The following is a 25,811-nucleotide window of genomic DNA, read 5'->3' on the forward strand; positions in this document are numbered from 1 at the left end:
ACCAATTCTCATCGTCCTAGCACGTCCAGAAGCACCAAACTCGCCAAAGTACTGAACAACATCACCTAACTCCACCGAAGAGAGCGGATCCAGTACGGTTACATCAATCACGTATCTACGACATTTATAAGCGTTTTCTAAGATTTCCGGTTTCCCCCTCCAACTACCCCCAATGTAAAAAAAGATCTGGTCGGGTTACTTCTAAATATCAAATTTCATTAAGAATTGATCACCCGTTAGTAAGTTACAAATACATACATTTTTTCTAATTTTTCCGAATTATTCCCCCCCCCCAACTCCACCAAAGAGAGCGGATCCAGTCCGGTTATGTCAGTCACCTTCTTGTCAGTCATCTTGGACTTGTGCTTATTCTTTCCACCAAGTTTCATCCCTATCCCTCCATTCTAAGCATTTTCCAAGATTTTAGGTTCCACCCCCCCCCCAGCTTCCCCTTTACCAGATCCGGTGGGAATTTAAGATAAGAGCTCTGAGACACGATATCCTTCTAAACATCAAATTTCATTACGATCCGATCACTCCTTCGTAAGTTAACAATACCTCATGTTTTTAATTTTTCAGAATCAACCCCCCTCCACCAACTCCTCCAAAGCGAGCGGATCCGTTCCGGTTATTTCAATCACGGACGACCTGCTTTCCATGTAGCCCTAGACGGTTGGCCAAAAAGGACAATCTTTGGTAATCTATCACCCTTCATCCATAGAATGTGGCCCAGCCATCTCGACCTTTCTTTCATTATAGCCCTAGAAAGCGGGATTGAACCACATTTTTTGTACAACCTACTGTTTGAAATACAGACAGTCAGCTGGGTACCCAGAACAATCCGTAGGCAATTTCTCTGGAAAACATCTAGTAAATTTTCATCTGCTTTTCAGAGCCCCCATGCTTCGGAACCATATTTGACCACTGTCATCACTGTAGCTTCCAATATTCTAATCTTGGTTTGTAGACTTATCTTTCTATTCTTCCAAACTTTTTTTAACTTTGAAAAAACACCCTGAGTCTTAGCTATTCTACTTTTAACATCTTCACTGCTCCTACCATCTTTACTAATAATACTACCAAGGTAACTGAAGCTCCCAACCTGATCAATCTTTCGTTACCTACGAAACCTTACTTTTCGTTACCTAATGTCACCTGTTCATCTTCACTCATTCCTAGCCTTAGTGACTTAGTCTTCTTAATATTAATTTTCAAGCCTATTTTAGCACCCTGAACTTGCAAAACCTCTAAAAATTCATTCATTTTCCTCACACTTTCATCTAATATGCTTAAATCATTAGCCTAATCCAGGAGGGTTTTTCCTCCCCATTTGATTTCATGGTCTTCAATTGCCTTTCCTGTGCTCCTTAAGACGAAGTCCATCAAAATGATCCATATAAAGGGGAATAGAACACAACCCTGCTTAACTCCTGATTTAATACAAAACCAGTTGCTAACCTCATTTCCTACCTTAACCACAGCAGTATTATTCTCGTACATAGCACAAATCACTTTAATGTATTTTTCTGGTATACCATATAACGATAAGACCTTTGTTAATGCTCTTCTATCAACAGAATTGAAAGCTTGCTCATAATCGATAAAACTGAGTACCGAAGGTGTTTGACAACAAAGGGACTTCTCAATTATTAACCCAAGAGTGAAAACTTGGTCGACACATCCTCTACCTTTTCTAAAACCACATTGTTCTTCCCTTAAAACTTTGTCTACAGCATCTCTCAGTCTAAAAAGTATCATATTACTCAGTAATTTGCTACCTACAGAGAACAGACTAATGCCTTGATAATTACGACACTCACTCTTGTCACCTTTCTTATACAGTGGTTCAATTAAGGTTTTTCTAAAATCATTGTACTTCCCCTTTTTCAAAAATTATATTCATAATCTTCAGTAGTTTATTCCTAACCTCAGAGCCACCATATTTAAGAAACTCATTAATCATACTATCAGCACCTGGAGCCTTATTATTTTTTAATCCTTTTAGTACTGTTGCTAATTCTTCCTCACTAAACAAATCTTCCTTCACATCCAAGGTATCACAAACTTTTTCATTTTCATTTATATCTTTTCCTGCAACTGTATCTTGGTTTAGCACATTCTCAAAATGTTCCACCCATCTTTCTTTAACTTGTTCCTTATCACTAATTGTGGCCCCATTTCTACCTTTAACTGGGACTAGTCCAGATTGGCTACTCCCTTTTAATTTATTAACATGCCAGTATAATATTTTACTATTATGTCATCTAGCCACATCTTCCAGATCCTCAGCAATTTTATCCATGGCCTCCACTTCATATCTCCTTAGTTCATATTTTAATGCTTTCTCCACTTTCTTTGCATTCCTGTTGTTTTCATACGACCTATCACTGAGATAATTCTAATACAAACCCCTTCTACTCTCTATTAAACCTAAAGCTTTTTCACTAATATTCCTAGTTGCAGTCTTAGCACTCTTCCCTAAGACACCATCAGCAACTTTACAAATTGTTTTTTTTGAAATTTTTCCATCCATCTTCCACATTGTCAAATTTTAAACTCTCAAGTTAGCAGATTATTCATTTTTTATTTATCAATACCAAATGTGGTAAACTCTAGAACATTTGCTTTTTAGCACATTTTCACTTTTAAGACTCTGTTTTCAAAGAACATGCTTCTGGTAATGCTTAACATAACTATATATTTTTTTTTAATTTAAAACTAAAATTAAAACAGTCCCAGATTCTTTACTTCAAGGAAGTTCCTCCACAACTTAAATATAAAGTCTGCCAAAATTAATGCTATAATTATTGTTCTTGACTATGTTATTACGATTCCACCCACTGGCCTAAGACCCCAAAAGATTACAATTTATATCTGATTCAAATCTAATCATGAACTTCCAGTTTCAGGCCTACAAAAAAAAACATGATATCAACAACTACTATGCTTCATGACACAAAAATATACTTGCTCCTTATGACACTAAACATGCTTCCAATATATCCTATGTTACAAAAATATATTTGGCAATCATGATGCAGGTAAGAACAAATAAGTGGGAAGCCCATACCCATAAACAAAACTCCACTAAAATATTCCTCACTTCCTTCCTAATTCTGCTCACAAATGCATCATAGAATTTATACAAACACTACTGGTCTATGCCTCCAGGCTTTTTGGTTCCAAATACCTAGGTTCATGATTTTTTTTCCTCCCCCCCCCCTTCTCCCTATGCTGCAGATGAACAGAGAAATCACTTTTTTAAGGAGAAAGAACATAAGGTTTTAAAATTGTATGTAAAACAAACTAATAACATATGAATTAGATTATTCAATTAAATTTAAAATAAATCTAGAAAAAAAAGAGAGTAATTTTTGTGGCAATATTCCTTTTATGAACTAAATACTAAAATAACCAAACACCAATATCATTTTATGCCCTATTCAACACTCTTTTCAAATATACTAAGTACTACTACAACAATTCTATCCTAGTGTAACTCCTCCTATTCTTATTTCTAGACATAGATCCAGATTACAGACATAAGTTTGCCAAACTATTGCTTTTATTCAAACTAGCTTTATGAGCGAACTGTTAATGAAAAATAAGAACAGGAAATAATAAAAACCAGCAAACTTTTGTGCAGAGCCAGGGCTAAAACTAAGCATTGTGCAAGGGGCTAATGCACAGTTTAACTGAAGCGAACTCTAAAATTCTGAGAAAAGAAAATCTCCTGAATCTGATGCAATAAGAATTTTGTTATTATAGTATTTAGTTCATAAGAGGCCATAGATAAGAACATTACCTAATTTATTAAAAGTATTATGGGTGACAATTGTGCTATTTAGCAGATATTAAGTGTTATAGTACTGAGTGGTATGTACTTTTTTTCATATTTTCTTCTTTCTATGAGTTTGATTAAATTTTACAAAAGTAGCCTAAGGCCAAAATGCAGCAGCCCTACATGAGACATAGTGCAGTAGCACTTACAAGACAAATATCAGATTTGTCAGGAAAAACCACCATTAGATCTCTCTTTTAATACTCTTTCAAAAAAAATAATCATTGGTGTCACAATTGCATCCCAGCACTCTTTCTCCCAAATGGGGCCAGATGTAGCCCTATGCTATACACAAAAGTAGGCAAAGGAATATTATAAGGCAGAGATCAAATTTAAAAAAAAAGTAAATCTTAATTGTTATTGTTTGTTAATATTGTGTGTGCTTATTCCTTGTCAACAATTGGTTCCTCATGCAAGTAAGGTCAATAGAAGAAAAAAAAACATCAGAAAACAGTTGTTTGTTAACCAGGGTTATATCTGCCCTCATTAGGGGGGAAGGGGATGAGATGGTATGTATTTCTTTTTTCCATTATAAAAAATAATATAATAGCTTTTATAACAACAATGATATATTTTTTTAATCCTTATATAATCTTTTATAATGTATAATATAATCTTTCAAAATAATAACATAATATCTATAATAAAATAATTTTTTTTTATTACAGGGTTCTGTCTGTTGGTCTTTTAGGTTGGTACTGGACTGCTTTGTTTTTAATTATTTTTTTTCAATAGTTGGTTCAGCATGCCAAATAAAGGTGAATGGACAAAAATGAGCTAAATTTTGCACATGGCCTATGGGCTAAGATATAGACTTAAAGAGAGATGGCAGAACATTTATAGAAAATGTGCTAAACCATGATAGAGTTACAGGAAAAAACATAGAGGAGAATAAAGTCTTTGCATTAATCCAAATAAGAAGAAGAAGAAAGAGGAGAATAAATGTTTGTGACTGTTGAAAGTTTGTGGATAAGTTTCTTAAATATGGTGGTTGTGAAGCTAGAAGTAAGTTACTGAAGATGTGAATATAACTTTGAAAAAGGGGAACTACCAAGCAATTTTCGAAAAACCCTCTGTAAGAAAAGTGAAAAGAGTGAGATCAGTGACTGTAGATGCATCAGCCTGATTTCTGTAGGTAGCAAATTACTTAGTATGATGATACTTTTTAGACATACAGATGGTGTAGACAAAGTTTTAAGAGAAGAAAAAGAAAAGAAATTTCTTTTTCTAGAATATTTTCAATTTCTAGGATTTCTAGATATTTTGGTCACATATGCAGTGACAATCATCAGTAGTAATACTAAAGTTTAGTATTGTTACTGATAACAGTCACAGCATATGTGAGAGAAATATCTAGTATTTTTCGTGAAATTAATCATTGTCTATTAAAAGGGTTTTTATCCCTATTTGTTATTAAATGGTCACCTTTACCAACAGGTGTGGTTATTACATTCTTATGATTGTAGGCTATAGTGAATACCACCAGATGGGTAATTTGACAGTCTCATCACTGCAGCATCAATGCAGGACAAGTGGAGAGGCTTTGTTGATGCCCTATGCACCACCATTGGCTCTGGAGGAATTAAGGCATAAGGTAAGTATTATATGCCTAGGAGTCCAGCTGGACATCAGGAAACATGTTAAGAAAACAATTCTTACTCCATAAAATGCAGAATAATCCTAGTTAAGACATTTTGCAGGTTGAGAACCTTTATCTTCACTTCTTTCCTTGTTTTTCTAAGAAATTCAAGAATTTCTTAAAACCAATATATTCACAGAGTATATACCCCAACTCCCTAATGTGCAAATATATACCCAAAATTGCATCCAGAATCTAAATGTAACATGCATTTGCATCACAAATAAAGTTCATCCCCATGTTAGCCACATGGTGGATATCCTAGGCAATGGTGTTTAAGGCTATCATCTCTGCAATTCAGGAGGGATAGAATAGATTTAGTTAATGCATCTTGGATTATTAGAGGTATTGATAATTTATCTTCTAGTGACTTCTTTCAGTTTAGCCATTATTTATCCAGTCAAGAGAACTCATTAAAACTGTACCAGAAAAGGGTTTCAAGAAAGGTTGGAAAGGGTGCTTTTGTAAATTGGTCCATTAAATCATGGAACTTGCTACATGACCTTCTTGTTTCAAGAATAAATGTTATAGTTTTAAAACTGTTTTGATTAAAACCTCTTTTTATGAAAGACAATATATAGAACCATAATGTTTATGATGTTTGTAAAAGCTGTTTTACTCAGTGCTCTATCCAGAGTGTCATTATTTTGTCTCTTTGTGCATTCTGTTTCATTTGTTTATTTCCACAATGTGTTCAGCCTATGGGATTTAATTGTTAATGTGGTACCAGTAAATGCCCAGGGGTCAAATTGTTGTTTTTGTTTATTGTCTATTTTTAACAAACAAGCTTATGGCTCAGGCCATATTTATTTTAAAATAAATAAAATAAGAACAGCAGTGCAGTTTTAGCAAGGGCAGAGGAAGCACTGACCAAATTTTCACTCTTAGATTAAGAAAAAATACATTAAAGTGATTAGTGCTATGAGGGTAGCAATCTTTACAAGCAGACTACCAATAATAAAATAATTAAGAGTTGACTTAGATTAGGACAGATCCAATACTGTTGGTAAATTGGCCTATTACTATAGGACAGACTACATTACTGCAATTAAGGTAGGAAATGAGGGTAGCAGCTGGTTTTGCATTAGATCAGGAGTTAGGAAGGATTGTATTCTAATGGCATTTGGAAAACATAGAGTCAAATGAGGAAGTATTACTGTCCTTGACTTAGATTATACTGATGATTTCAGCATCATAAATGAAAGTGTTAGCACAATGAATGATTATTTAGAGGTTTTATAAGTAGAGGGTGCAACCCAGCTTAACCTATCCTTTCTGAACTTAGCTTACCTAAATATATAGCCCATATTAGGACTATATATTTCCTATACATTTACTGATTCTTGGTTTCGTTACCATCAATTCAATTTAGCCTACAGGTAAATTGGGTAAAATTATGACAGTTCATATAACTGACTTACCAATAAAGTGAACATACTACTTAATGCCTTTTTTATGTTCTTTACAAATACAATAATTGCTTCTACCTCAAATTCAAATTTAAGCACTTTTGAGCTCTTAACAATGATAAATTTTCAATTAAAGTATGAGTTATTGCTTGTTTTTGAAAAAATAATACTAAATTTTCTCAGTGCTGGGTAAAATCATAGCAGTTCATATAACTGACTTACCAATAAAGTGAACATACCACTCAATGCCTTTTTTTATATTCTTTATGAATATAAGAGGCCTATTTGCTTGTACTTCAGTTGTACTATTTTGTTGTACTTCAATTAAACAGAATATCTATTTTGCAAGGTTTCACTTACACACATATTTTTAAAGGTCATCAAAGGTCAAGGCCCTCTAGAGGGAGAAGGAGTCAAGATGGGTACTTTAAATACCCTGGGACATACTTTAGCCTGTAGACCCATCCCTGAAAGTTTCATTTTCCTAACCTAAACCCTTTCTGAGATAGCAAGAAGTCAATTAACTAGAATTTTACCAAATTATTTATAATAGCTTTAGTTTAGCTTAAAAATTCAAAAATAGCTTAAATTTGAATTTGAGGTGGGCCTAGAGGCAGTTAATATATTTGTAAAGAACATAAAAAAGGCATCAAGTGGGTGTTTACTAGATGTTTACTTTATTAGTAATTCAGTTATATGAACTGTCATAAATTTACTGTAAATCAATTTTAACATGAATGACACTAACATATGCATAGGCTACAAACTGTAAACTAGCCTATCTAAAATCTGTTAAAGGAATCCTCTTTGAGGGTCTGTAAATAGGCTAACTTAAAATTGAATTTATAATGGAGAAGAATATCATACTTAGACTCAGGATCAAATTTTCATAACAAAGTTAAGTTTATTTCTTAGCTATCTGAGTTCTCAAGTTCTTAAATTTATACAATTGGTAAGGGAAGTTGTGGGAGCGCTAACTATACTTAAAACATTACAGTCATGATTAGTAAAAGAACTGTGTGAACCTTTTTAATATTAGTATGTATCAAACAATAATCAACATCAAAGAAAAGGAAGTGGTTTAGTTCAGTGTAAGCTTATTCATAAGGCATCTTTCTCCAGGAGAGAAAGCAAGGCATAAATTCGATTTCTTCCAAAAAATTTGAATTGCTCGGCTGCGACATGGGAGTCTTTTTTTACGAACGAATGTTGATTGTTTATCAACAATTGTTAACAATTATGAAAAATTTGTTTATCAACAACTGTAGATCATCAATGGATATTCCCATTGATAGAATAGTAGCCAACCTTATTCAGTTGGAAATTCGATGAGTTGATGAGAGGGATGTTCTACTGACCAAAAGCAACGGGTTGATACTGCTACTGCTAGTAGTGCCTCTAGTCAATAATAGCACTAATAATATCACTGCTAGTACTATGGCTACTATTAACACTGTGCCTAAGGTTATGAAGGTGGAATTTTCAAGAAATATATAGGCATATGCAGTATATGAATATACACGTTATCAAAAGGACACATCGATGATGTTATAGCAATGGCTAATTGCATTAAGTTTAAACTTCCAGGACATTATGAGAGGGATGTCCTACTGACCAAAAGGTAATAGGTAAATCTCATGCTGGTAGAAGTACTGCTGCGCTTCAATAGTATTACTACTAATATCAAGACCGCAAATGTGACTACTATCACAACTTTGCCTAAGGGCATAAAGGAAAATTCTTTGCGAACATTCGAAGAGGGAAGATGAACGTAAACAAAAACGCCCTCTATACAAGTTGTCAAAAGGGTGGAACTGCAATATCTTTGGAAAATTTTGGTAGGCAAAGTTGAAACTAACATGGCTTGTTGTGAGGAATGTTAGACTAGCCAAAAGAATATATTTATAACCTGATGCTACTGCTTCTACTCATACTACTGGTACTGTTTCTATTATTACTACTTCTATTATACTACTGCCACTAAAGCTTTCGCTATTGCAATTAATTCTTCTGCTATTACTACTACTACTGCATTTAAAACTAAGGATATTAAGAGTAGAAACTTGGGATATTTAAAAGCTGTAAGAAACTAATTCGAAACACATTATACCCATACAGGTTTTCAAACGGACGCATCAGAAATGCTTCAAGAACGATTGATTGTATTACGTTGAAACTTTCAGCGTATGTTGAAGGGGATGTAGAAGAAACCACACTCTGCACCTGTGTGTCTAACTTTGTGTGTTTGTGTGCGTTATTGTCTCTGTGTCTGTCTTTGTGTGGTCGTTTATTCGAAACTATTTGCTTGTGCGGGTGTTTTGTCTCTTTCTATGTGCCTTTTTGCTGACTTTTAGTGTTTCTGTGCGTTTTAGTCTCTGTATCTGTCATTGTGTGTTCGTGTGTCTGACTTGGTGTATATTTGTGCGTGATTGTTTTTGTCTCTGTGCCTGTATTTGTAATTTCGTGTGTGTGACCCTGTGTGTTAGTGTGTGTATTTTTGTCTCTCTTTCTTTCCCTCTATTTCTGACTTTGTGTGTGTTTGTTTTGTGTCCGTGTTTGTCTTTGTGTATTCGAGTGTCTGACTCTGGGTTTTTGCGCCTTTTTATTTCTCTCTCTCTCTCTCTCTCTCTCTCTCTTTCTCTTTCAGACTCTTTTAGAAGGTAATTTCTGTATATTTTAGAAGGTTTTAATTTTACAGGGGGAAATATATAAAACCACTGTTTGAATGGAATAAGAAAAAGTCTCATTCAAGAAAATGCTGAATATTCTTTGTCCTTTTCAAAAATAAAGGGGAATTTTTTTAAAATCACTGGAAATAATGAAAAAGGGGGGTTGAAATGTCATGGAGCATCACAATCTAACAATGAAACGGACTGTCCCGTTGCTCAAATAAAATCAATGATCAATTTTAGTTTATACGGTTAGTTTCGTTGGAAAGTGGCTGAAAATACTTTATGAACGATAATTTGTGCCACAGGGCAGCTAAATATTACGAAGTTTGGGTGTGAAGCGTTTTGATGTTTGAAAATGGAGGACAATATATAAATCAACACTTAAACAAGTTAATGGAGTTAAAACCTTATTTTTATAAAATAAAAGTCAGAAAATGCCGAAGGAATGATAATGTGTGCCAGAGGGTGTCATGACTCAGCCAGAGAGGGCCATAGGCTGGGAATTCCGATGGAGTATCACGGTCTAATAATGAAATGGTAGGTTCCACTGTTAAAGAAAAATTATCTGTCAGGATATTCCATGCGTCTGAAAAGCTTAAGTGATAATGATCGATGGGATATGGTGCCAAAGTCCAGCCACAGAGTGCCACGACTTATCAGAGGAAACGCTATTGGAAATTCTCCTGTACGTTTAAACGATCAATTTTAGTGTTTACGGATTGTACGGTTATTTTTTAAGAAAATGGTTGAAAATGCTTTAGGAATGATAATTAGTGCCATGGGGTGCCATTGACCAGTCATAGAGTGGAACAGCCGGAAACTACACTGGGCCATCAAGATTTGGCTATCTTGTGAAAAAACGAAGCGATGGATTTATACAAAAAATCTCCGAAAATGCTTTAGGAATAAGTGGTAAATCCCGCTGTTTTTAATAAAAAACATCTGTCAGGATGGTCAAACGTCTGAAACGCTTACATGATAATGATGGGTGCTAAGGGGTGCCACGAGCCAGCCAGAGAGTGCCACATGTCAGGAATTTCTAAATTGTATCACAAACTATCAATGAAATGGTAAGTCAGTATGTCAGTAGTGGAGACCCAAGTACTCCGATGACAGCTATAGGGCGTGTACTATTCAAGTTGCTAATCCCTCAAGACATTATTACGTGCAAAGTAGTGGATCCAGGATTGGCCAAAAGGGAGCTAGGCACTGGGGGGGGGGTGAAAGCACCAAGGGACTTGGGGAGGTTGGTTACCCCCAGCAAGGCAGTGGGTCAAGGGGCCCTCTCCGGGAATATTTTCAAAATTTAGGTTTCTAATGACACGCTTTTAACTTTTAGGCCGTTTTTCCTCTTTGTTAGCCAGAGTTCGCAAAAAAAGCAAAAAATATGGTGTGACTCAAACACATTGACAAAATATTTAAAGAATTTTGAAGCCGTAAGAATGTTTTTGCATTAACATATCATATCTGCTCCTAAGACCATAAGCATTTGAATGTTGAGAGCTATTGTTTTTTATTTCAAGTACGGAAATACTTTCAGTATCATACTGATATTACCATTTTTTCAAATGATGAAGCTTTTTTTTTAAATAAACCAGTTTGAACATTTTTGGCTATTTTTTCCATCAGTAAGTTTCTATAGTGTAGTAATGTATTACTTATTATTCCTCGTTATAAATTGTCTAAAGCGAACTATTGTATAAGTTGTAGCTGATTTACTCTTATCCTGAATTTAAAGAATAAAAGTTCAAATAAAGAATCAGTTTTCCTATTTCAAAGGACAGTAGTAATGTAAAACAAAGTATTCATAAGAAACTTGAATATCACAACTTTTTTGATAGTACAATTTTATGAATAAGTTGTTCTATGGCCCAATTTGACAAACACATTCGTCTTGGTTTTGACTGACTAAAATGATATAAGACTTTATCTACATCGATTTCCCTTTCCTTATGAACATGAGGCAATGTAATCTCGTTCAATCGGTCTTCAGTCATGGGTGACATGAGATAAGTTTTATTCTTCTCAGGGAAGAAAACGCCGCTTAATTGAAGCTGTCGTGAACGGTAATGCAGCGAATATCTGCAATAAAATTACGACGTTAGGAAGAAATCTTTATAATACTCTGACAAAGCAATTTCACAAGTTTGTAGAATATTCTTGGAGATTTCAGATTTTCAACGTTCCTGCCAAAGTCTAATATCTGCGGATAACTCTCAAAATCTAATCACATCTAATCAAAATAGTTATTTTGTTCGGCGTAATTGAATGGTCTAAAGCTGATGTCTTTGAGATGGACTATCCCCTCCAAACAGCTTTCAGCGCAAGGACTGTAAGTTATGCCCCAAAGTCATGTAAGGCATTTATAGAAAGAGTGGTCGTATAGACTCCAAAAGGGGCTCATTGGATTGGAAATCAGATGTTCTAGTTCCCTTTTTAAAAGTCAAAATGATCTAGGTCAAGCATTGGAAATCAGATGTTCTAGTTCCCTTTTTAAGAGTGAAAGTGTTCGAGGTCAGGCCCCCCCTCTACTTCGTATTTTCCATAAATTCATCCGATAAAATTTTGAGATTACCATTTGTTCAAAAATAATTTAAAGATCGTAAAATATGGCTTTTAGAGTGAAGAGACCCCCCCCCCCCAAAGTCTGGTTGTAAGGGTTGTAAGTTATGCCCCAGGGACATGTCAGGTTTATGTGCAAGGGGTGGTCGTGTGAACTTTAGAAGAGATTCATTTGATTTAAAATGTACACTTATAGTTTTCTTTCAGGAGTCAAACATGATGGAGAGCAACAATCCCCCTTCCTGACATCTTTTTTTTCACAAAAAACATTCAATTGAAATTGTGAGCTACAAATAGCTACAATAGTCCAAAAATTACAATAGTCAGCTACAAATAGTCCAAAAATTATATAAAGATATCGCTAGGGTTAGAACAATCCCCCAAAACCCATAGCTAAGGGTATGCTCGGGGCATATAAGCTTTCTATGGAGCGGATAGTTCTATAAACTTTAGATTGGATGGAGCTAATTTCTTTGGAAGTCGGTGCCCTTTTTATTAGTCAAAATTAAATGGAGAACAGTCAGTTCTCCCCAGGGCTATCATTCCCCAAAACATATCCGATCGATATTCTAAGATAGATATTTTGTTCAGCATTGTTGAAAGGTCCAGTAATTTTGTCTTTGAGGATCCCCAAAATCCTCAGGACAAGGGCTGTAAGCTATGAAATTTGTTCATTGTTTACACGTAGTGAATGTTATTGAGAAAGGTATGCGTGTTTAAAATTTACTTTCCAAAAAGACAAAGAGTTTTCAGGTGAGCCTTGCAGAGAATGCTCAGAGGAGTATTTAAGTAAGTCGAAACACTTCATGTGCATACAGATAGTCAAAAGGGTGCAACACAGGAATAAGTGAGTTAATTAACTTGGAAAATCCAGAGAGATGATGAAAAAGGCAATACTTGTATGCTACCAATACTAATAAAACCATAACCACTATAAAATAATAGGTATTCTTTATTGGGCTAGGGGGTTTGGTAGAAGTGGAGGGGTAATATGTACTACATCATTAATGTGAATCTGGCTGAAAAAGTCAAGTTTATAAAAGCCAAGTTTATACAACATTTACCTTCGCTCAAACAAAAAGCTTAATTATGCTGTACTACTGTCGTCTAAGCAGCTTATTTCTTACAATTATAGTGAAAGTCTAGCACCAGAACCTTTAATTTATGATTGTTTAATATGTGCTTATTTTTATAGTCTTTTGCGTAATGTTTTTTGATTCACCAAGTAGCATGTTTGTTAATAGTTACTTTTCTTAGCTACCACTTGAATAGAGCCTACTTCAATGGCACCCACACTTTTTTTCCTCCAATAGGATACTTTAGCTACAGTCCTGCTCTTTTGGGCCGTGGCTAAAGCTGCTATACGCGCATTTTCGCCTCATTCAGCAAAATGGGGTTCAATCTAGTAGATGTTTTAGTCGAAAACTACAAAATATAAATTTTCGGATTGGCACTGTTGCATCAAGAAAGAACAGGAATAAAAGTAAAAAAAAAAGAAATTTTCTTGTGAAAAATGGGACTTCTCCAATGGCTAGCTGATATGTCATTTGTTAAGGAAAAAGAAGGCCTACAATTAGGAAGCCTTGATAAAAGATATAGAGAGCCAAAGTATGATCCTCATGAAGGTTTTGATTATGAAAGAAAGCCTAGAGGTAAAAATCACTGAAATTTATGAAATACAATGTCCTTGTTGCCAGTTAGGCTATCAGTTCTCTTTATGAAAGGAGAAGTTCTCGCTCTAGTACAGGAGTCAGATAGACTATCCTAGGAATTAAAACATAGTTTGTGTCTTTGTTTACCATTCAATTTCTCATCTGGGTAATTGCTCTTTGCAGATATTTCAGTCATTACTTGTTAAAGACAATTATAAAGGTAAAATTCTAGTTTCGCTACTTTTGCTATCATGGAAAGAAGCTAGGTAAGGAAAATGAAACTTTCAATGATAGGTCCAAAAACACACAGGAAGGTGTTGACAAGTTCCCAGGTTAACCCTCTAAGCTACTAATTCCCTAGTCTTAGAGGTGTGTCTACCTGACAGGTCTGTAGGGGTAACCTACATATGACAATATTTAATAATTTCCTTATCTATGAGCAATAGAATGTTGTCATTTAGGCCTACTACTATTTAGAATGCAGTATAAAGCCAAACAGAAGACAATATCATGCTTTCTCTAATTATTTAGAATAATAAAAAGTCATACTGATGACTTTTTGTGTATGATTCTTTTATAAAGCAAATATAAACAAATTTATGCAGATGACCTTTTAGACTTCATACCATTATATAAGAAACATGAATGAAGTCATGCAGATGGCATCTTATAGGGCTACATCACCTGTTTATAAAACAAATACAAATAAAGTCACACAAATGACTTTTGATACCAACATTATCTCACTCCTTAGTGAAACAATATAATATCTTTTATATGGCATTTTAGTACACTATATGTATATACAGAGAAAACACCTTTACAGAGAAACAATTGCTATACAGAAAAACAATTGCCTTACAGCAGAATAATGTATTAAAAAGTCATCTGTATGACTTTTTGTTGTTTTTTCTATAAGTAAGTAGAGTAGTATAATGTCTTCTATTTGATATTTTAGTGCATCATATATCTATAAGGAGAACACCAAAAATGTCATCTGTAAGACTTTATTCATACTGCTCTATAATAAAATCATAGCTTATATTAAGATGTTATCCATAAGACTTTATTTAGTCTGCTTCTTTATAGTGTGATGAGTATTAAGTCATAGCCTATGTAAAACTTTATTCACTCTGTTCTACAATAGAATAATGGCATAGGCTAGGTCCTGTATTACAAAGTCTTCTCTATTACTTTTTGTTATTTTTTTAATGTATAAGTAGGGTAATATCATGTCCTCTATGTGACATTTCAGTGCATCATTTAAGTTTAAGGAATATACCAGAAAAGTCATCTATAAGACTTTATTCATTCTATTCTACAATATAATGATAGCCTATATTAAAAAGTCATGTGTTTAACCTTTCTTCTTTTTTTTAATGTAAGATTAGGGCAGTATAATGTATTCTGTATGACATTTCTGTACATCATTTAGGTTTAAGGATAAAAACAGGAAAGTCACCTGCAAGACTTTTTTCATAGGCCTATTGTTCTATATTAGAATCATATCCTATATTAAAAAGTCATCCATATGACTTTATTTAGGACAATATTCTAATGCATCATCCCTTGCTCTTTAAATTGAAGTTTAATTTTTATTGCAATTTTGTAACACTATTTTTCACTTTACAAATCTTTAACACATCTGATACCTTTTTTGAACTAGATAACCCAGATTTTTTTTTCCCTGTTAGCATAATTAACAGAATAAATATCCCATAAAGCCTACTTAAAAGCAACATACAATTTAAATTGACATTTTTTAATAAAATCTTCATAACAATTGATTACTTACTTGATTTGACTGCTGTCTTCACCCACCATGGAACTTCAATGTTTTTGTTAACTATTGTGCTTATGAAGTTCATTTGTACAAGCTCCTTTACAGTGATTCACAACAGAGGGTCATTGTTGGCCTCAGCTGGATTTTCTAAAAATATTTTAGCAATGATCATCTTTTCTCTAGAAATAGAAATATAAAATTACACACATAAGGTATAAAAAAGCCATTTATATGACCATATTCATGTTTGTTCTATAAAAATGCTATATATAAAAGTTGTCTGTATTATTCATGTATGCTCTATGAAGTATAAAAGCTGGGTACCTGGCTGACTGACTGCATTTCAAACAGTTGGTTGTACAAAAAATGTGGTTCAATCCCACTTTCTAGGGTTGTAATAAAAGAAAGGTTGAGATGGCTAAGCCACATTCTGCAGATGAAGGATGATAGATTGCCATAGATTGTCCTTTTTGGCCAACTGTCTGGGGCTCCATGGAAAGCAGGTTTTCCTTGTCTGGGTTGGGAGGATGTCATAAATAAAGATTTAAAGGTAATGGGAACTTCCTGGGAGGGTGTAAAGAGGGAGGCCTTAAATAGATTAGGTTGGAAAAGCATACATAGCTGTGTTGGCCTCAGGCGGCTTAGTGCTACAGTGAGTTGTTAGTAGTAGTAGTAGCTCTGTAATAGTATGTGATATAGAAAGTCATCTGTATGACTTTATTGATGCTTGCTCTGCAAAAGAATGAGACATAGAAAGTCATGTACATGACTTTTTATCATTCTAAATAATTGGAGAAAGTACTGCGTTCTATATAGTAGTAATTGACATAGTCAGATATAAAGAAAAAATTTCTATTACTGAAAAAGTCATTTGCATGACTATATTTAGGCTACTCTGTCGTAATACAAGGTAAAAAGTCATCTGTATCACTTTATTTAAATTGCTCTATGCATGAAATCATGTAGGCATAGGCTATAAAAGCCTTATTTATGACTTTTTGTTGGTTTCTATATGTATTTCTGGGATAATATAATTTCTTCTGTATGACATTTTAGTGGATCATGTAAGTTAAAGGAGAAAAACAAAGAGTTATCTGTGTAACTTTATTCATACTTCTAGATTATTTCAAAAGGCAATTTGGGTAGGCAGTGGTACTTTTTTACTCTTACAATGATGTACTTATGCCAAAAAATTACCCATAGCTGAAGAGAACCAAAGGTTTGTCATGTCCAACAGTTGAATTCTCTCCTAACATAAAGATCATCAAAAGTAAGGAGGAATTTTGAGGAGTCCCAGAAATAAACAATGCTTCATTGACCCACTTACTGAGTGGCTGGGCAAACTCAGGATAAGTTCTATATGCTCAGTTGTACTGAAACTTTGTTGACCACTTTGATTGGGTATGATATCAACCTATTTATGCTTCTGCTGGACTATGTGAAGCTTGATGCATGTAATATCTTTGTGCAGATAGACAAACATGAAAATAACCAACAAGCTTATGACATAAAAAGGATCAAGAAGAAGCTAGGAACCAAAGCAGCAGAAAATATGTTGCCATGCAATGTCTGGCTGCAATACAACATCCAGACTTTACAGCATAGGGAAACCAGCACTGGTTTCATTGTCACTTAAAGATGGTATTTTTAACAATGCTTGCAAGATCTTCATGACACCAGGATCGAACTGCCAGGAGATCACCAAAACAGGAGAGAAAGCTTTGCTCTGCATACACAAAGGCAAAAGTATTGAGAAGAGCCTTATGAATATCCAGCACAAGCATTTACTACATGGGTTGCAAGTTCAAATGCTTTTGTTCAGGCAGAGCAGCTTCTGCCAGCTTTGGCTTCCATAAAGTGCCACTTTTACAGTTGCTATTTGCAAATAATGAAGGAGCAAGACATGTCCAAATCACTAAAGCCTGAAAAGTGGGGTTGGTGCCTCTCTTCCTCACAGAATGTGTATATTCCCATCATGTCAGATACTTCACCAACACCAGAAAATCTGCTGAAGATTGTGCAGTGCCAGTGCATCAGCAGGTGCAATTCTCTCAGGTGCAGCTGCTGTTGGAATGGTTTACCCTGCAGATTTACCAAGTGTAAAGGGGCATTATGTGCTAATGCTGCAGCAAGACAGGATGAGGGTGATAACAAAGATGATTGGGAAGAAGAATTAGCTTAAGATTGTGCTTTAAAAACAAAACGTTTTTGTTCTTAATATACCTGAGTTCTAAATGTTCCTTTTTGTAACTGATTGATCTAAAGTTTTGATCTTGATTAAAGAAGGGATTTTCAAGAAGTTATACTTAGCAACCCCTCACATTACAGGGTCCTCAGCAGGGGAAATTAGGTAAATAGTAAAAAATAATTGCTTTTTGACCTCACATTTGGCATTACATAACTTTATTTGATATAAAATGATCCTTTAGCACCAGGAATCTGTCAAATAATGATCTGCATACTTTATCTACCCCTCCCCCCATTCCATGAAGGTGAAAATTTATACTAGGGTATGGATTTTTGACATAGTATTTGGATTCCTCATGCTTGATTTGATAGGTAACAACAATTTAAACTCCAAAATATGTATAAACACAAAAATCGGTTTTCCCCTTCGAGGGCAAATTTGGGACACCTGTGCAAAAAAAAAGTAGAAGGTAAAGAATGCAGTACTAGACCCTTAAGGTTCAAACCAGTGGTGCTGATCTCTTTCTCAAGGCCCTTCGGCCAGGAAGTGCAATGGGGGATGAGGGCCAGCCATCCAATGTGTTTGCACATCCTTCCTGTTTACCTTCCCCAGATTTATCCAGGTACCCATTTAGAGCTGGGTCAACTCTGGCTGAACTTACAGAGTCATGCCACTGACCCTGTCCCAAACCAAATGATTGGGTACACTAGGATTTGAACCCTTGCCCTCTCTAACAAAGGATCCTAAATACAGCATACCAATCCACTTGGCTAGAACAGGGGATTTGATTGGATTATTTTTATGGAATTCAGCTGATTTTTGTGCAGAAAAAAATTCTGTTGCAATTTTCCAGAGGTCAAACAATAATTTTACCTGACAAATTATGTAGTGCAGTCATTTATTAATGACTGCATGTTGTTAGGGGATGTGCATTATTGAATACTTTCAAATAGTACTGCTGTTTAGCAGACAGTAGAGCTTTGATTAAGTAATTCCTGTAAGCTTTAAAAGAAGCTTGAATCATTTCATCTGGATGAGACAACTGTTTTCTTTACAGTCTGTTCTTTAACTAGATGGACCTTAGTAGTCCTCTTTGTAATTCAAGGCTTTTTGGATCAATTGTAATTTCTTAAATGGGTTGAAGATATGTGATTAACCAGATTCAGCACTGATGAATTTATTTACAAAATAATGTGAAGCCTGATTTGTATCCTTGCAGTCTTAAGCATGGCGAGGAGTCAATTTTAAGCAGTAGTTCATTCAGTTGCTTAACAGATGCAGTATCTAGTCTTCTAGTTGTCTTGATCAGAGTTGCTACTTGTCCACATGTAGGAATCCATCAGAAGCATAAAGTTGTCTGACATGTCAGCAACAATAACATGGCATGAATAAGTTTCAACATTAAGAAAAATATTGTCAATAATTGCTGCTGTCAAGCTTACAACTCAAGTTAGAATATCGCAAGCTGGAAGAAAGCCTAGCAAAAGACAAAGTATCAAAAAATCAACAGCCAAAGGTGAATAATATGTAGATGAAAGAGTAAGACTAGAAATACTTATGTCAATATTAAAATCCGCAATATACATAATTTTTGACTCCAGTAAATTTTGACGGAAGAAAATATATCTAACTTACTTTAAAAGTGTTGCACCAAAGAACTAGGTAAATCATTTTAACCTAAATCATTGTAAATATATATCAGAATACCTAGAAATTGGATTGTTTTACTGTTGGATGATTAGGTTGAATATTTTAACCATATATCAAAACTCTAACAACCACTTTGCCTGGGATCCTGGAGTTCAGGTGACTTGGAAAGTCAACAATAGTAAAAGTTACATTTGAATCTGAAACATTTTTGAAGCATTATATTGTCCATTGGATAAAGTTTTGTTACCAGTTATTCAGAGTTGAGAAAGACAGAGTGATTCCTAAAGCTGTTTTAAATGTCAAAGTTATAGATAAAAGAAGTGTGCTTTTTATAGTGATAAACCTGGATTAACATAAAATACTCCTCGTGATAACATGATTTGTTGCCCCAACTGTTACTCAAAGAAACATCCATCCTATAGTTTCATTTGCCCTGCTATGAAGAAGTTTCTTAAATAAATATAATTACTTCAGTTTGTTCTTTAATTCGAATTTAGTTGTTAGCAAATTTGTATTCTAATGGCATTTGGAAAACATAGAGTCAAATGAGGAAGTATTACTGTCCTTGACTTAGATTATACTGATGATTTCAGCATCATAAATGAAAGTGTTAGCACAATGAATGATTATTTAGAGGTTTTATAAGTAGAGGGTGCAACCCAGCTTAACCTATCCTTTCTGAACTTAGCTTACCTAAATATATAGCCCATATTAGGCCTATATATTTCCTATACATTTACTGATTCTTGGTTTTGTTACCATCAATTCAATTTAGCCTACAGGTAAATTGGGTAAAATTATGACAGTTCATATAACTGACTTACCAATAAAGTGAACATACTACTTAATGCCTTTTTTTTATGTTCTTTACAAATACAATAATTGCTTCTACCTCAAATTCAAATTTAAGCACTTTTGAGCTCTTAACAATGATAAATTTTCAATTAAAGTATGAGTTATTGCTTTTTTTTGACAAAATAATACTAAATTTTCTCAGTGCTGGGTAAAATCATAGCAGTTCATATAACTGACTTACCAATAAAGTGAACATACCACTCAATGCCTTTTTTTATATTCTTTATGAATATAAGAGGCCTATTTGCTTCTACTGTAGATTCAAATTTAAGCACTTTTTGAGCTCTTAAAATTGACAAATTTTCAAAAACTACAACAGCTCATTTAATTGACTTACCAATAAAGTGAACATACCACTCAATACCTTCTTTTATGTTCTTCATGAATATAATAATTTATATAATTAAACCCCTTTCCAAGATAGCCAAAAGTCAATCAACTAGAATTTTACCAATAGGTAAATTTCTAGTTTATTGACTTCTTGCTATCTCAGAAAGGGTTTAGGTTAGGAAAATGAAACTTTCAGGGATGGATCTACAGGCTAAAGTATGTCCCAGGGTATTTAAAGTACCCATCTCCACTCCTTCTCCCTCTAGAGGGCCTTGACCTTTGATGACCTTTAAAAATATGTCTGTAAGTGTAATTTTGTTGTAGGCTACTTCAATTAAACAGAAGATCTATTTTGCAAGGTTTCACTTACACACATATTTTTAAAGGTCATCAAAGGTCAAGGCCCTCTAGAGGGAGAAGGAGTCAAGATGGGTACTTTCAATACCCTGGGACATACTTTAACCTGTAGACCCATCCCTGAAAGTTTCATTTTCCTAACCTAAACCCTTTCTGAGATAGCAAGAAGTCAATTAACTAGAATTTTACCAAATTATTTATAATAACTTTAGTTTAGCTTAAAAATTCAAAAACTGCTAAAATTTGAATTTGAGGTGGGCCTAGAGGCAGTTATTATATTTGTAAAGAACATAAAAAAGCCATCAAGTGGGTGTTTACTTGATGTTTACTTTATTAGTAATTCAGTTATATGAACTGTCATAAATTTACTGTAAATCAATTTTAACATGAATGACACTAACATATGCATAGGCTACAAACTGTAAACTAGCCTATCTAAAATCTGTTAAAGGAATCCTCTTTGAGGGTCTGTAAATAGGCTAACTTAAAATTGAATTTATAATGGAGAAAAATATCATACTTAGACTCAGGATCAAATTTTCATAGCAAAGTTAAGTTTATTTCTTAGCTATCTGAGTTCTCAAGTTCTTAAATTTATACAATTGGTAAGGGAAGTTGTGGGAGCGCTAACTATACTTAAGGCATTACAGTCATGATTAGTAAAAGAACTGTGTGAACCTTTTTAATATTAGTATGTATCAAACAATAATCAACATCACAGAAAAGGAAGTGGTTTAGTTCAGTTTAAGCTTATTCATGAGGCATCTTTCTCCAAGGAGAGAAAGCAAGGCATAAATTCGATTTCTTCCATAAAATTTGAATTGCTCGGCTGCGACATGGGAGTCTTTTTTTTACGAACAAATGTTGATTGTTTATCAACAATTGTTAACAATTATGAAAAATTTGTTTATCAACAACTGTAGATCATCAATGGATATTCCCATTGATAGAATAGTAGCCAACCTTATTAAGTTGGAAATTCGATGAGTTGATGAGAGGGATGTTCTACTGACCAAAAGCAACGGGTTGATACTGCTACTGCTAGTAGTGCCTCTAGTCAATAATAGCACTAATAATATCACTGCTAGTACTATGGCTACTATTAACACTGTGCCTAAGGTTATGAAGGTGGAATTTTCAAGAAATATATAGGCATATACAGTATATGAATATACATGTTATCAAAAGGACAAATCGATGATGTTATAGCAATGGCTAATTGTATTAAGTTTAAACTTCCAGGACATTATGAGAGGGATGTCCTACTGACCAAAAGGTAATAGGTAAATCTCATGCTGGTAGTAGTACTGCTGCGCTTCAATAGTATTACTACTAATATCAAGACCGCAAATGTGACTACTATCACAACTTTGCCGAAGGGCATAAAGGAAAATTCTTTGCGAACATTCGAAGAGGGAAGATGAACTGAAACAAAAACGCCCTCTATACAAGTTGTCAAAAGGGTGGAACTGCAATATCTTTGGAAAATTTTGGTAGGCAAAGTTGAAACTAACATGGCTTGTTGTGAGGAATGCTAGACTAGCCAAAAGAATATATTTATAACCTGATGCTACTGCTTCTACTCATACTACTGGTACTGTTTCTATTATTACTACTTCTATTATACTACTGCCACTAAAGCTTTCGCTATTGCAATTAATTCTTCTGCTATTACTACTACTACTGCATTTAAAACTAAGGATATTAAGAGTAGAAACTTGGGATATTTAAAAGCTGTAAGAAACTAATTTTAAACACATTATACCCATACAGGTTTTCAATCGGACGCATCAGAAATGCTTCAAGAACGATTGATTGTATTACGTTGAAACTTTCAGCGTATGTTGAAGGGGATGTAGAAGAAACCACACTCTGCACCTGTGTGTCTAACTTTGTGTGTTTGTGTGCGTTATTGTCTCTGTGTCTGTCTTTGTGTGGTCGTTTATCCGAAACTATTTGCTTGTGCGGGTGTTTTGTCTCTTTCTATGTGCCTTTTTGCTGACTTTTAGTGTTTCTGTGCGTTTTAGTCTCTGTATCTGTCATTGTGTGTTCGTGTGTCTGACTTGGTGTATATTTGTGCGTGATTGTTTTTGTCTCTGTGCCTGTATTTGTAATTTCGTGTGTGTGACCCTGTGTGTTAGTGTGTGTATTTTTGTCTCTCTTTCTTTCCCTCTATTTCTGACTTTGTGTGTGTTTGTTTTGTGTCCGTGTTTGTCCTTGTGTATTCGAGTGTCTGACTCTGGGTTTTTGCGCCTTTTTATTTCTCTCTCTCTCTCTCTCTCTCTCTCTCTCTCTCTCTCTCTCTCTCTCTCTCTCTCTCTCTGTCTCTTTTTCTCTTTCAGACTCATTTAGAAGGTAATTTCTGTATATTTTAGAAGGTTTTAATTTGACAGGGGAAAATATATAAAACCACTGGTTGAATGGAATAAGGAAAAGGCTTATTCAAGAAAATGCTGAATATTCTTTGTCCTTTTCAAAAATAAAGGGGAAGTTTTTTAAAATCACTGGAAATAATGAAAAAGGGGGGTTGAAATGTCATGGAGCATCACAATCTAACAATGAAACGGACTGTCCCGTTGCTCAAATAAAATCAATGATCAATTTTAGTTTATACGGTTAGTTTCGTTGGATAGTGGCTGAAAATACTTTATGAACGATAATTTGTGCCACAGGGCAGCTAAATATTACGAAGTTTGGGTGTGAAGCGTTTTGATGTTTGAAAATGGAGGACAATATATAAATCAACACTTAAACAAGTTAATGGAGTTAAAACCTTATTTTTATAAAATAAAAGTCCGAAAATGCCGAAGGAATGATAATGTGTGCCAGAGGGTGTCATGACTCAGCCAGAGAGGGCCATAGGCTGGGAATTCCGATGGAGTATCACGGTCTAATAATGAAATGGTAGGTTCCACTGTTAAAGAAAAATTATCTGTCAGGATATTCCATGCGTCTGAAAAGCTTAAGTGATGATGATCGATGGGATATGGTGCCAAAGTCCAGCCACAGAGTGCCACGACTTATCAGAGGAAACGCTATTGGAAATTCTCTTGCACGTTTAAACGATCAATTTTAGTGTTTACGGATTGTACGGTTATTTTTTAAGAAAATGGTTGAAAATGCTTTAGGAATGATAATTAGTGCTATGGGGTGCCATTGACCAGTCATAGAGTGGAACAGCCGGAAACTACACTGGGTCATCAAGATTTGGCTATCTTGTGAAAAAACGAAGCGATGGATTTATACAAAAAAATCTCCGAAAATGCTTTAGGAATAAGTGGTAAATCTCGCTGTTTTTAATAAAAAACATCTGTCAGGATGGCCAAACGTCTGAAACGCTTACATGATAATGATGGGTGCTAAGGGGTGCCACGAGCCAGCCAGAGAGTGCCACATGTCAGGAATTTCTAAATTGTATCACAAACTATCAATGAAATGGTAAGTCAGTATGTCAGTAGTGGAGACCCAAGTACTCCGATGACAGCTATAGGGCGTATACTATTCAAGTTGCTAATCCCTCAAGACATTATTACGTGCAAAGCAGTGGATCCAGGATTGGCCAAAAGGAAGCTAAGCGCTGGGGGGGGGGTGAAAGCACCAAGGGGCTTGGGGATGTTGGATAACCCCCAGCAAGGCAGTGGGTCAAGGGGCCCTCTCCGGGAATATTTTCAAAATTTAGGTTTCTAATGACACGCTTTTAACTTTTAGGCCGTTTTTCCTCTTTGTTAGCCAGAGTTCGCAAAAAAAGCAAAAAATATGGTGTGACTCAAACACATTGACAAAATATTTAAAGAATTTTGAAGCCGTAAGAATGTTTTTGCATTAACATATCATATCTGCTCCTAAGACCATAAGCATTTGAATGTTGAGAGCTATTGTTTTTTATTTCAAGTACGGAAATACTTTCAGTATCATACTGATATTACCATTTTTTCAAATGATGAAGCTTTTTTTTAAAATAAACCAGTTTGAACATTTTTGGCTATTTTTTCCATCAGTAAGTTTCTATAGTGTAGTAATGTATTACTTATTATTCCTCGTTATAAATTGTCTAAAGCGAACTATTGCATAAGTTGTAGCTGATTTACTCTTATCCTGAATTTAAAGAATAAAAGTTCAAATAAAGAATCAGTTTTCCTATTTCAAAGGACAGTAGTAATGTAAAACAAAGTATTCATAAGAAACTTGAATATCACAACTTTTTTGATAGTACAATTTTATGAATAAGTTGTTCTATGGCCCAATTTGACAAACACATTCGTCTTGGTTTTGACTGACTAAAATGATATAAGACTTTATCTACATCGATTTCCCTTTCCTTATGAACATGAGGTAATGTAATCTCGTTCAATCGGTCTTCAGTCATGGGTGACATGAGATAAGTTTTATTCTTCTCAGGGAAGAAAACGCCGCTTAATTGAAGCTGTCGTGAACGGTAATGCAGCGAATATCTGCAATAAAATTACGACGTTAGGAAGAAATCTTTATTATACTTAGACAAAGCAATTTCACAAGTTTGTAGAATATTCTTGGAGATTTCAGATTTTCAACGTTCCTGCCAAAGTCTAATATCTGCGGATAACTCTCAAAATCTAATCACATCTAATCAAAATAGTTATTTTGTTCGGCGTAATTGAATGGTCTAAAGCTGATGTCTTTGAGATGGACTATCCCCTCCACACAGCTTTCAGCGCAAGGACTGTAAGTTATGCCCCAAAGTCATGTAAGGCATTTATAGAAAGAGTGGTCGTATAGACTCCAAAGGGGGCTCATTGGATTGGAAATCAGATGTTCTAGTTCCCTTGTTAAAAGTCAAAATGATCAAGGTCAAGCATTGGAAATCAGATGTTCTAGTTCCCTTTTTAAGAGTGAA

The 25,811-nt window shown here is 34.6% G+C and overlaps 1 protein-coding gene across 2 annotated transcripts in view; it reads right to left on the reverse strand.

Moving 5' to 3' along the window:
- The window catches only part of LOC136035000 (protein jim lovell-like), a 54,700-nt gene extending 32,954 nt beyond the window's left edge, over positions 1-21,746 (reverse strand). Inside the window, exon 1 of one of the 2 annotated variants that reach the window (XM_065716571.1) lies at positions 21,617-21,746. The gene's annotated coding sequence lies outside the window, so the exon portion shown is untranslated. Of the gene's footprint in view, positions 1-7,914; positions 8,051-21,616 lie in introns of those variants that run through there. The other variant, XM_065716570.1, reaches the window with a different exon arrangement.
- Between the last annotated feature and the right edge of the window lie 4,065 nt (positions 21,747-25,811).

Source organism: Artemia franciscana, chromosome 13, assembly GCF_032884065.1.
Source record: "Artemia franciscana chromosome 13, ASM3288406v1, whole genome shotgun sequence".
NCBI classification, from domain to species: domain Eukaryota; kingdom Metazoa; phylum Arthropoda; class Branchiopoda; order Anostraca; family Artemiidae; genus Artemia; species Artemia franciscana.